We start from the raw sequence: 9874 nt of genomic DNA on the forward strand, positions 1-9874 counted from the left end.
AAAGCATCTGCACAAAGGAGTTTCGTAGCAAGCTGGCAATCCCAGTGCTGCTGTTAAAACATACGATGTTTTAGAGCCTGGAGAGGCTGGTCCTGCAGTCCTTTCTCAGGCAAAACTTCCACAGCGTGCTGATGCTGAGTAAGGACTTCAGAGTCAATCCAGCATAAATAAAAGGTGTGACAGTATGCTATGAGTAAATACTCTCTGTGTTTGAAGTCATCAAAGGATGAGCTGCCGTGTTTGGAACATCTGGGGGCAGTGTCAAGTTTTGGACCTAAACGACAACCTCTACTATAGCTATGAAGTTACATATGGGACAATGTGTCTGAGTTACAAAGTGCTGTAGTTGTGAAGAAAAAACCATGGAAAGCAAGACTCTTTCTTTGCGTCAGGGATCAGAGCTTGCTCCAAGCTGATGCTGTGGTAGCGCTGCTAAGACGGACGTCCTGCTTGGTGGCTTTTCTGGTTCTGAAATGGCAGGCACTTGGAGCCTGTGATGAATATTGTATATTGTTAGAAGAGAATAACTTCACAGATCTTACATTTGGTGAAAAGGAGAATTCAGAGCAGGGACTCACAGTTCATACAAAACAAGCAAGTTATGCATCTTCGCTTGAATGTGCAAGTGTTACTTTCCAATCCAATAGGACTCCAACTGAAAACCAGTTTTGCTCAAAATCCCTGCCTGTGGGAGAAGGGTGCATTTCCATATGCACACATTTGTCCTCTGTGTGTAATGCTTTGCTCGTTTAAATTCCTTCCCCATTCTGCACGATAGCCATGTAACACTTCTGTGATCAATCAGTACTACACAGAAAGGGAATGTGGCAAAATGCAGAACATCTAAATACGTGATTTAATGAATTATGTCCAAAGTCAGTCTTAGCATTATGCAAACCTGTTTATATGGTAATGTTAAACCTTGAGGCTAATAGAAGTAGCTCAAATGACAGTTTATTTTCAGATTTGTCCAATTCTTTCTTTGATGGCATTTGGACATTGAGTAGTAATATTTGTATTTTCATTTTCTGATATTCAAGGTTTTTTTAGAGTTGAAATTATGTCTTCATTTTTTGTGCTCTCGGCAAGCAGAGAATTTTAACAATTCCTTCATGATAGCAAGTGTTATACAGGGAAGTCCATCTGTATCTCTGCTGTTAAGCCTAGAGATACGGGAATGTGCATTCGTGTGTTACAAATTGACTTTCCTAGGTATTGGCTTCAGTGCACAATGCATGTACAGTTGTTTAACAGCATATTAACAATGATCCTGCAGCACCTTCAAAAGGACCAACTAATGTATATTCACCTTCTGTTATCTCCTACAGCACTAATTGCAGTACTAATGAAGTCTCCATCACTCTTAGCTACGATTATAGTGAACAGAGTAGTGAAGTCAGTGAATCAGAATTGGGATATTCTAAACCTGACCAAAGGGAGAGATGAAGGGTAAAGAAGATGCTGAAACTTTGCAAAAGTTTGACACAATTGTGCTGCAACAGAACTTTGAACAAACTGGGCACCTTCTGCACAGCAAGGCTGAGAAACGCTGATACCGTGAGATCTCAGCTTCGATTTCCCAGATAAAAAGAAACCAAGATCCAGATTTTTATTGTGGCCAGGCAATAAGGACTAACTTTCTCTTGATTTCTCTAGTTCTCTTTCATCACAGCTGTTAGAGAACTGCCAGCTTGCCGCCGGCTATCACACCCTCCTTGTTGTCTTCCCAGATCCCAAAGCTTCAGGAGTTGGCCACATGAAACCTTGGCCAACTCCACCGCTTTGCACTGAGCAGGAAGTTTTGTACTTGCGTGAGCCAAATCCCTTAGGCTTCTCCAAAACCCTAGCTGCAGATCAGAAAAGTTTGCTTTTCAGAGCAGCCTTCCGTCAGCTCAGTACTAACAAACACATGTGAAGGAGTTGGTAAAAGTGATAGAAGTTATCTTTTCCTGATTTTCAGGCATGGCTATTTAATATATGTGATAGTAGGTTTGGTTATTTCAGCAACAAAGACCGACCTCATAGAAAGTGGCTAGCAGCATTTCCCACTGGCCTTTGCTTCAATCTGGTTGTGAAAAGATAATGATCATACATGCTTTTGTTTCAACCATTCAAGGCCTCCAAGATAGTCTTAAGGATTCGTAGGACATTACATTAAACCCATATGAAATGACAATGGAGAAGATCATGTAAAAAAGTCTTTCCAGACCAAACCCTCAGGCTTCTGCCAAGACAGCCCCAGGGCTGATGCCCACAGAGGGGTAGGAGCGCTGTGGCATTGGAGGGGACAGGACGCTGCCCTTCTAGGGGCGCAGCAGGAGGTACTGGGAGCAGGAATACCTGCCTGCAGGGGCCCTGCTGAGGGCAGTCGCTGCTGCAGCCAGGCACAGAGGAGCCAAACAAATGTGAATTAAGGTTAAGGGCAGTGAGGAAGAGTTTGAAGGGACATACATACCTTTTGTCCTGAAGGCTCTTCAAGAGCGAGCAAATGTTCTCATTTGTAACTCCCTTCGAGGGCGTAGAAAGAAGAGACTGGCCTTTGAAAACCTTCACCACCATCACACAGTAAGGGAAAGGCAAATCAGGGTGAGAGCATTTAAAACTGAGGCAACAAGATCTTACAGCCCGTGTTACCCAGGACCACAGTAGCATTAGGCTGTCTCCCGTTAAGTGTGGTGTTGGCAGCAGTTAACCCTCATGATGTGATACTGCAGGTACCCTGTGGATTTTCTCCTTTATACTAACAGTAGTCTGTAGATCGCTCTCTGCTCTTTGCTTCTGCCTTGGTTACCTTCTTTTGCTCATGGGTGCTATCACAGCTGCTACCTCACTGTGTCTGCAAACACGTTTACCTGATAACAACAAAAAAAGGTACCAGAAATCTCCTTGAGCTGAATGTACAATCTATGCAAATTCTCTTTCTGCTTTGTTAAAACCTAGAAGTATTACTTGTAACCTTGCCAAATAAACAGCAAGATACTGTACAGGTGCCTCTGATAACAGAGTGACAATTCTAGGCGCGGTTCATTGCGCTGCATTTGTATATTGTAATGACTTGACTCGTCTTTGGTTCTGTTGTAATTAACACCCTCGACTGAGAAGATAGCAATCTCTTGCTAGGGGAGCACCTTCAGTTTGCTGGGAATATTCTGGAGGAGGATGTCGATGGCATTTCATTTTATTTTCCTGCTTACATCCAAAAGAAGGCACAGACCTGCTGGCCAAAATTAGAATGTTGTTTCAGATTTTCCTTGGGTGAATCCTATCAGCCTTGGATCGCTCAGTGTCTGTTCCCGTTGTGGCATCCAGTGTGTTGCCCCTTAAAGAAAGCCTTACTTTCATCCTTTCTAAATGTGGCCTTAAACTGTGTTAGGAAGTTAGGTGTTGTCTGTGTCTTGCCCGCTTTTTCTGTTTGTTGTGGAAGGAATAAAAGGCACCTTGAGATTTCTATTACAGCTCAGTTGTGTTGCTGTCAGCTTACACTTCACAAATACAATAGAAATTGCTTACAAGTGCAGTCTTTAAGGGAAGAAAATGACCTTCCCTTTGGGCAAAAGGAAGGCTCAAACGTTCATACAAACCTTAGGAAATTATGAGCTCTGTCTTTTGCAACTCACTGTAGGTAAGGAAGGTTAATTTAATTACCTACGAAGTACAAACTTAATAACTTTTAATTTGTCTTCAGACTGTACCAGGACAGACTGCTCTCAGATGCACAAGACAAAATCTGGAGTAATTTCACTCTTTTTGAAATGACATAGTAGCATTCCTTTCAGATTTGTACTGGTAGCTGGGAGAAGATATATCCTCTTAATGGTATGGTCTTAAAATCTGAAGAACTTCACCACTTGGGGCCAGATTTTGAGTGATGGTTGGGAATCTAACAGTACACTTAGGAGACAGAGGAGTCTGGCTGTATCATCAAAGTCATAAATGCATTTCCAAAAATCTGGCTTTTGGACCTTCATCCAAAGGTTGTCAAAGTCAGCAGAAACCAAGGACTTCTGCTAAGGCTTGTGTCCGTTTTCTTTAATAGTTTTCTCCTTGGAGAACTGTTGTGTTTCAGTAGCACCAATATTCCCGGCAGGCTGCAGTGCTTTTAGGAATCCCAGATCCTACCCTGTTTGTGTATTCAGATGTGGATACAACCCAAAGGCAACTGAAAAGGGTTTACATAGAAAACAAGATTTGTGAAACAAAAAGAATTAATTCGAGTTAACGAAATGATTTTTCTGACTTTGTCATTTTGGTTTTGTTTTGGGTTGATTGGATTTTTGTATTGCCTAACATAATCCATAATAAGTTATTCCTATTGTGTCATTTTCAAAGACTGGTGGTAATATAGTTTTAAGAAATAACTATTTTGTTATAGAACATTATATGCATAAAACTGTACAGAAATATTTTGTAAGCTATTGAAAAAGAAAAAAGAAAACCATGTATATACAGCAAAGTTTAAAAAAAGATTGGAAATTCAAATGGAACACACTGAAAGATGTAGATATTTTGCTATTTATTTAAAGGAGTATTTTATGAGATATTGAAATGTCTTAAATTGACCGGTAATCAAAGTTCAAAGTCAGAATGCTTCTCTTGTAGTAGAATGTGATTTTCAGCAATTGCACTACCCGTTTTTGCACCCTTTTGTCTTTCATTTAGCAGAAAACAATGTGCCTTAGCTGTATTCTTTGTCAATGGGAGTTTGTTTTTTTCGTCTGACAAAGCAAATTTTTTTGCAGAAAAAGAAATGGATGTATTAAATACTGTATTATACCAAAAACACTGCAGTTGTATATAAATGCTTTCTGTCATACTGTGTTTTCAGATGCAGAATTTTAAAATAAAAAAAAAAAAGCTGTCTTTAGGAATAGATGTGCACCACGTATTATTTTCAGCCCCACTAATGTAAGTCTTCATTTAAAAGAGCTTTGCTGCTGTGATATTTAGGAGAAAAAATGGGACCAAGCGCTACCGATCTGTGATCCCAGTGCTGATGCCAATGCGCTGCCCGGTCGGTCATTTCTCAGGCTCTGCTTCCAGCCGTAGCAATTATGGGGGAAACGTTCACGGGCGCCTTTCGGAAATCAGTTTTGCCGGTCAGGACGACGGCTGGCAGGCGCGCAGTGCTGATCGCAGCCTGACGGGGGGGGCTGCTGCCAGCGGCAGTGCTGGGAGATGGGTCGGACTCCGCAGGGCTCCCAGCGCTGCCTGCACTGTGGGATCCAGAGACACGCCCAAGGCTTTTGGGCCAAGTTCTCCTTGACTCCTTTTGGGCCAGATTCTCCCTGCCTTTTCCAAAGCTGCCAAGGGATGGTGAACAGAGGGGGCAGAAGGGATTAACAAGGAGCTTAACTTAGGTCTCTTTTCCGAAGGCCAACTCCAACTATGAGGAGCGTTGGAGCAATTTCTTCCACACATCCCCAGAGTGTACATCATCCCAAAGAGAAGGGACTTAGTCATGGGCATACGAATAGGCAGCCGGGTGCAGAAATAGGAATTAATATTCGGGCTGGCTGGTTACAAGGACAGCAAAATACGGGTCCTTTGCCTTTACTGAAAGGCACGTTTCTTCCATAGTTCTCCTAGCAGATTGCAGACCCAAACTAGCCATTGCCTAACGTTCACCCAGTATGAGCACTTAAATTTATTTCCTTAAGGCTCCACTCTGAGCCTGGTTGCTTAAAGCTGCTTCCATGAATGCGATGGGGAAAAACAGTTAAATTCTCCTACAAGTGGGTGATTGATATCTTTAGCACCATCCTCATGATGTAGCGCAGGTTTGTCTCCTAGTGCTGCTTTTTGATGTGGGATGCTTGAAAAAACTCCTTGATGACCTTCCAAAAGTCTTTGACACCACCAGGAGTCTGCGTGACTTTTTCATGCACCCCCAAGCAGTGCTGCAGGTTCTCTTGGCAGCCAGAACTGCTTTTGATCTTGTGTTTTCTTTTCACCTGCTGTTCAGGAATTCCACTTTTTTGGCACTTCGATGCAATGAGGTCTATTTAAACAGAGGAGGGAACACAGTGCTAATATTTTAGCCCTGGCACAAAGAGAAGATTTTTTGTGGAGGGGAAAAAGAAAAAAAAAAAAAAAAAAGACTGCGCTCTCAGTTTTGAAGCCTGGTTTTATTTATAGATGGTGAAAGTAGTATGCTGCTTTTTTGCTGGCTTATTCCTCATCCAGCTGCTAATACTCATGGCATATTAAAGAAAGCCTAACCTTTGTTTTAATTATCTCCAAATGTGTCATTGGCTGCTACTTTAAAGAAAAGAAAAAAAAAAAAAAAAAGCATCAAGCTACCAGGTGCTCAAGTGTCTTGTTTTCTTTGTGGACTTCAGCTAGAATCTGCACGCTCTTTAAGGCCAGGCACAAAAATCCCGATGCATCACGGAAAGGCCTGAGCTGTCTACAGCGTCATGCTGGCTTGAAAGTCTCTATCTTCGTCTGCTTGAGATAGCGTCATCATACTTTTTGCATCTGCCATGCCTAATCTGTCTTGATTGTAATTAATATTTATAGAGTGTAGAACATGGTTAATTCACGGTAAGGACACAAAACTTACTGCAGAGCAGTTTGCCAGTAGGAAGGCACAGTAAACCAAGTGCAACAGGAACGAGGTATTTAATTGCCTTGACAATAGGGATTTCGTTTCAGTGCCTGGATATTTGACATTTCTTCATCTGTTACTGAAGAATCTGTAGCCTATTTTCTAAAAATCAGACACTCTTAGTAATCTGAGGCTTCACAAATGCAAACAGCTGTAAATCTTCGCTGTCTACTAATGATTAAAAAGCAGGCAATTCATGAGGTTCTACTATAGTTAAAACCAGACACAGATGGCAATTTTTCATTCTTTTATGAAAGATGATCTTTGCTATTCTGGTGCCAAATCAGCACTCCGGCACGGTTTATTCCTTCACCTGGCTGCCCTTGGCTGGAAGCCCTGGCTTGCAGGGCTATGAAATAGGGCACAGCTGAGCCACCGACTGCTAATCCCACCCAGCTGAGGAAGGACTGAGCCTGGAGTTGGGGGAAATCAGGGGACCAGGGTCAGACACCGAGTCGCCTGGCATCAATTGCCAAACACTGGTTTGTTCTGGGCAGCTCAGAATCAAAGTGGTTTCATGCCAGGATCCTAATTTCATGGGCAAGGAGTTTCAGGTTGTTTTATTCATAGTATTAACACAATCCAAAAACATGCTGCGTTTTTGCAGATTTAAGCCTGATCCAGCCTCTAGTTGCGACGCTCTTCTAGAAAAGCCCAGACTGGCCTTTTCCCTTCAGCTTCAGATAGAGCATGATGTAAATGTACCCGTTTTTGCTGTGCACCAGTACCTACCCCATCCTGGGGAAGCGTTTGGATCTACAGGGTTTGTGAATCTAGAAGCAAAGCTGTCTGCTGCAGCAGCATGAAAGATCAGATGCTGTGGCCCCCGCTGGGTCTTCTGTCAGTCTGCTTGAATGGAAATGAAAAGACGTTTGAAATGCGGCAGGAATATGACATGGGTTTGGGTGCCCAGATATTTAAGGCGTAAAACAGACATTTGTGCCTAATCTGCCAATGTCAGTTATGAGATGTAACCACTTTTTCCTTCTCGCCATGAAACATCCGTCATGTTCTTCTGTGCTGGTTTCAGGCTGCCAGTGGTCCCTTCCCCTCTGAGTTAACGCCTCCACCAAAGCACGCCGTGAGCTCTCCAAAGCCATCAGCCGCCCAGTCACCGCTTGCTGCACCCGCAGCCCGATGCAGCCCCTGCAGATGTCCATCGTCTTGGGCCTGGCGGCCGCTGGCAGAGCGCAGCTGCACCCAGCCTCGCTAGCCAAATGGAAACCCCGTGTCCGCTAGCGGTGCAGAGTTCCAGTAGCAGCAGCTTACATTAATTATAGACCATTTATAAAAATACACATTTTGAAGTCAAACAAAGGAAGGCACAGGCCAAAACTAATATGTATATATGAAAATATATATAAAAATATGTATGTCTGTGTGTGCATGTATATATGTAAAATCAGAACTGCAGAATAATTCTGGTCAGCAGGGCTCTGGAGGGGTCATCCAAGGCAACGCCCTGCTTGAAGCCAGGCCAGCTTAGACTAGAAGAGAGCCGTATACTCTCTTCCACCCAAGACCATACAGGCTGGATGCCCATGTCCCACCCCCGGTGCCCTGGCCCGACCCCAGCCCTCTCGGGGACGAGGATGGGGCTGACACCCTCGCACCACTCGCCAGCACCGGGCGATGCTCTATAAAGGTGGAAGCACCTTTCCAAGTGCTTCTGATTGACCTCATTGCCTCAAAACCACCTGCAGAGCCACGGCAGCCCTTCTCAGGGCTCTGGGCTCTTTAGGGGCTGTCCCAAGTCTACCAGTCCACCCTTTCTATCTTTTACAGCCACAGCAACTGGGAGAAGAAGAGCAATGTGCCGCTGCGTCGCTGTGCAGTTGCAGTCGGAGGGTGATGGGGCTGCAGGAGGGCAGCCCGTACGCTGAACTTGCAAGTCTGATGGCTGCTGAAGAAACTTGTTACAAACAGGTTTTTCTTTTTGTTTTTGGTTTGGGTGGGGTTTTTTTTGCAGGGAGAGGTTGTTGGGGTTTTTTTTTTGTGGTTTGTTTTTTTTTTAACTTCATAGCCTGGACACTGGGTCAGTCTGCTGGGGTCCAGGCAGTCTCTTGGGTTTACGCCTCTCCCAGCCACTCTAAGAGACAGTTTAGAGCCTCCCAGACAGCTCTGAAAAGGCCAATAATAATTAACAAAAGTGGTAGAGATGATAGGTTGTATTCAGGCCCTGTGTGTCTGGATGTTGTCAAGACTTGAGACATTGCAGCCCAGTGCTACATGAGCCACTTTTAGGCTCTATTTGTATTGCCTATAAGTTATCCTAGAGCTGGTAGCACGGCTGCGATAGAGCAATCTCTTCCCAAGGCATTTCAGTATTGCACAACGTATAGCCTTCACGTAGGAGCAGTATTTCACTTGTATAAATGAGTTAAAACAATGTTCTTCTCTTAGTCTGCTTCTGTAATTGTTTTTCTTTTCTAACTAGGCTTTGCATAATAATAAAAGAGATTTGACTAGAAACATAAAGTACATTTTAATGCAATCTCATTTATGAAAGTCTATCACTAGATACATATGGCAAGGAAATGAAGGTATTCTTATAACAGATTAATAGCCAAGATCAAATATTTCACTTTCTAATAGAGTCCGCCTATATGTGCTTTTAATTCCTTGCTAAATTTAAATATAAAAGGGCTTTTTTTGTGCATTGAAAGCAAGCCACTGCCTGCCACGACACCCCGATTTTCCATTACTGCTCACTGATGGTTTGCATTCGTTAGCAGACGATGACTCTGGCCCTGGCCTTCAGAGGAAGAAATGACTTTTCGACTCCAGGAAAAAAGTGATGTGAGCTAATTTCCAGCAGCCCGGCCACAGCGGGACCTGCCAGGCCAAGGGGCTCGGGGGCAGGCGGGTGTCCCCGGGGAGGGACACGGAGGGGAATGCAGCCGTGCCCTGCCCGTGCAGGGAGGCGAGCCGGGCACGCAGCTGGCGCTGCCATCGTGCAGACGTGAAGGAGTTCGCTGCCGCCCCACGCAACCTCCACACCTCCCACCCGCCACCTTTTTTAAAATCTTGCTCTGAAACGCTCTTCCTTAAGGCAGCTTTGCGAAGAGTAACATAAGCAAGAAAGGAGGAGGGCCCCGTCCCTGGGGAGCGGCGGCAGCGGCGCAGCGCTGGCTCCGTGGTGCTGGTAGCGGGCGCTCGGTTTGCACATGCACCAACCAACCCCGGGCGTGCAGAGCGCAGGAGGGGTGAGGGGCTTTGCGAGACCTTTCCAGGCTTCCAGACTGTGTTACCCAGCGCAGCCAGCCA

This window comes from Calonectris borealis, chromosome 16 (genome assembly GCF_964195595.1).
Source record: "Calonectris borealis chromosome 16, bCalBor7.hap1.2, whole genome shotgun sequence".
NCBI lineage: Eukaryota > Metazoa > Chordata > Aves > Procellariiformes > Procellariidae > Calonectris > Calonectris borealis.